This window comes from Ictidomys tridecemlineatus, chromosome 16 (genome assembly GCF_052094955.1).
Source record: "Ictidomys tridecemlineatus isolate mIctTri1 chromosome 16, mIctTri1.hap1, whole genome shotgun sequence".
Classification (NCBI taxonomy): Eukaryota; Metazoa; Chordata; class Mammalia; order Rodentia; family Sciuridae; genus Ictidomys; species Ictidomys tridecemlineatus.
This window is the reverse complement of record NC_135492.1, coordinates 21697438-21701100: the sequence shown is the minus strand read 5'-3', so window position 1 is coordinate 21701100 and position 3663 is coordinate 21697438. Positions and strand designations below refer to the sequence as shown.

The following is a 3663-nucleotide window of genomic DNA, read 5'->3' as shown; positions in this document are numbered from 1 at the left end:
GTGAAATATGTTCCAAATTAATAGTATCTAGCTAAAGATAAAAATATTCAAAATGGAAATTTTAAAATTCTATGGATGGAATAGGTTGTTAATAGATGATACAGTAGGTAATTCCTTAGCATCAACTGGATGAATCAATTTTTCATTTATTATGATCATTTTTTCCTACAGAGAGGATGTGTGCCTAATCATTTTGAATGATTCACAGGTAAACATAAATATGGGGAACTGGAACCAAAATTGTTGGTCTTCAGTAGATCAGAGATTTGCCTCATTAACATATTTTTCATAGATATGTTGCTGAAGTTTATAAATAGATGCAATTAAAGGCTGCCATTTTTTAAATCATCATAAATTTTGTCTTTCTTTCATATAAGTACAGTTGCATTTTTTTTGGGGGGGCGGTTAAATGAGCCTTTATTGGAATGTTGTAGCAGTTGTGTTTGGAGAAGGTGATCCTACAGAATAAGGATTTTAAACTAAAATCCTTGAATGTATCAGTAGGAAAATGGGCTGGAGAGTAACTAGGGAATGATGGTGCCCAGTCTTCTTGTAGGTAGGTACACAGATGTGCATGTACATGGGATACCCTCACTTGGGCACAGGGGTGGCCCAGCATGTGGTAGACGCAGAATGGCTTCCACTTTTCCTCACAAAACCAATTTTTAAGAAAAAGGGCCAGAAATAAAAAGAAAATAAAACTGAAAGCAGACCTGATTCTTTTAAAAAACATTTATATAGATTCTAAAGTAAAATAGTGAGAGAAATGAAGCCTGAAAGCAGACCTTGACAGCAACCCCCAACTTTAAGGTAAGGCTCTAAATAATCCCAAGTGGAAATCCTTAAGTCTGAGGAAAAGCAGCTTGCCACACACCTGGACAGCACCTTCCAGCTTGGACACACCTGTGCTAGCTCACTGAAAGGTGCACATGCCAGGGTGGCTTCAGATTGTGTCCATCAAAAAGATAGGAAAAGAAAAGGAAAAAAATTAATAAAATAACCACAAAAACAATAACAACAGAAACCCCACAGCAGCCCTCCCCCCTAACTTCCTGCTCAGGCTCCTGGGTGTGGCTGCCAGTTGATTCTCTCCTCCCTGATTTGAGGGCAGCACACCACTTCAGGAATCCCTGGGTCCCTGGCTGGGTCTGGCTGCAGTGTGTTCTTCTGCTACTTGTGGGAAGTCTGGGGGTCTCAAACGAGCAGCAATGGAGGCTTTCAGCTGAAGCAAGAGCCATGATGGCTGTCCCTGTGTCCATTAGTCATCTGGGTTGGGCCAGTCATCTCTGCTGGGGGGCTGAAGCACCATTAGTGAATCACCTTCCAGGTATGGGCCTGGTGGGTCTGTGTGCATGACAGGGACCCCTGGACCTGCATGGTTTACATTAAACTCCATCATCATGAGATTATTAGGAAAAAAAAACAAAACAAAACTTTAACCTATAGGTTGCCATGGGGGAGGTGGTCGAAGACTGGGAGACTAAGATGGGGAAAAGCAAAAAAGAAAATGAAATGCCTTGCTTGGCTTTAGAAGCCCTGGGTGCCAGCCTCACCTGAGTGTGTCACAGTGTCCAAGATGAACAGGTAGTGTGTGCCTACCTGGAGTGGAGAGAGAAGGCCACAAGAACAGCCAGCCCCTGAGGTCCACTTTTCTGCTGTGTTGGGCAAACTAAAGGCAAAGAAAGTAAGGAAGGAAGCCCGCAGAAAGGTCCCTCAGTTCTGATCCCTGCCCACCATGAAGCAGCACCCCTTTCCCCAGCTGTGATGAGGCTCTGCAACCAAGGATTAATATCTTGCTTCAGTAGCAGAGTGGCCATCACTCGCTCTCAGAGGGCAGTGGTGGTGTATCCTTTTAGAACAAGGGCCAGTTGGGAGGGAGGAGGAGCCTGTCCTCCACTGGGCCTGGCTCACACTATTTCCACGTGGCCGACTGGGGTATGGAGCATGGTGGAATCATGCAGAAGAGGTATTTTCGCTGGCGATCCACAGCAGAGGACATCTAATGAACTGCCAAGTTTGGACTGACAAATGTCAGGGTCCCCCCTGTGCTCAGGAGCGTTTTCTTCCAGTTGGAGGTGACACTGCTCTTGGCCGTACCTGCAGCTCTCTAGGAATGTCTGCCAGTCCTGCTGACCAGGGTTGTGGCCGAGGCTGTGTTCTGCAGTTTGGGTGACTGGCCGAATGTGTGCAGTACACCGTGGGGTGTTGTGGCTGAGCTTCATGACAGCTGGCTAGAGGCCTGTACAGCCCCGTTACTCCAGTCTTGGGCCTTTTATGAACCTGCTTCAGGGCTAAGTGGGGAGCAGCAGTGGGATCAGCCTTGGTGGTGGTTGTGGTGGCCATGCCCTGCTGCACAAGGTGCTGTTTAATCTCTTGCTCCTGTTGCAGCGCCTTCACAAAGGCAGCCTTCAGGCTCTAGTATGCTCCACCTTGAGTGCCTTCTTCTGGTTGGATGTCATGCAATTCTCTCACATGATGGCCCCACCCTTCTCCTCCTGCCAATGGCATGTGAAGTCTGTATTGTGCTGTGCACACATGTAGGACTCCCGGGATAGCACAGCAGCAGCTGCAGCAGCCAACATCCTGCCTGCTTGTGTCTCCAGTAGGTTCTGCACTACCTCCTCCAGGCCAACAAGGTATATGAACTCATTGTTGGCAGCACTTGGCAGAAAATTCATCTCTGTGGCTGGGGAATCGGGTGGGGGGATCCCCAGCAGTGTCTTCTCTAGTTGTTTGCCTAGTGCAAGCTTGGTGACCACCTATCGGCTGGCTGGAAACTCACCAGAAGTAACCACAGAAGCAACACTGGTAGGGATGGAGTTGGCCTGAGTGGAGGCAGCTGTTGTCCCCTTCAGTGATGCTGGGGTGGGCTGTGGGAGGTTGACAGCAGATTGGTGTTGGAGACATTGGTGACATGGATGAGTCCCTGCTGGATGATTTTCTGTCCCTGAATTTGAATTTGCACACTGGGCACAGAAGCGGGGGTGTGGGGGGGTAGAAGAAGAGGCGGTGGCCCTGTGGTGGAATGTTGCCGGATGTTATGGATTTGCTGGGACCCCCTGACAAGTGGGGGCATGATGATCTGTTATGTCCCCTAAGGTCCCGGCTTAGAAAACACCTGTTGCCCGCCACGGACCGGGGGTGGCGGGATGGCACTCGAGTTGAAGAGGTCTGAATTGATGTCTTGCCAATGGGAAGGTTCTGAGTGTCTCACACGAATGGGGGAGGGGTAGTCACAGTGCTCCCATTGGAGCCCGTGGGCTTCCGGGAGGTGGCTTCTTTTGGTATTTGACTCTGCCACAACTTTTTCAACAACACAAGCTTTGCTTCTTCTAATCTTAGCTCTCCTTTTAGCTGCTTGATCATTCTTTCTTGTTTGTCAGGACTACTTTTCAGGAGAGCCTAACTGCTGGTCTCCTTCAAGGCTGTCTTGGTCAGTACATTCACCCTTGGGTTTGAAGGTTGCTCATTGTCAGAGAGCACAATCACATGGGGAGAGGGCGGTCTCTTTTCAGACTTCATGTCACTGTGTGAGGTTCACATATCCACTGGCCCGTCACTCACCAGTCCCTCAACTCTTCACATTATGGTGGCCTCTGTTGCCCTCAGCAATCCTTGGGCTGGACCTGCTCCTGGCTCAGGTGTCATTCTTGTATCTCCATC

At 48.6% G+C, this 3663-nt stretch overlaps 1 pseudogene; it reads right to left on the bottom strand.

The window, feature by feature from the left end:
* Positions 1–1912: 1912 nt before the first annotated feature.
* On the bottom strand, positions 1913–3366 carry LOC144371355 (transcriptional repressor p66-alpha pseudogene; annotated as a pseudogene).
* Positions 3367–3663: the final 297 nt, after the last annotated feature.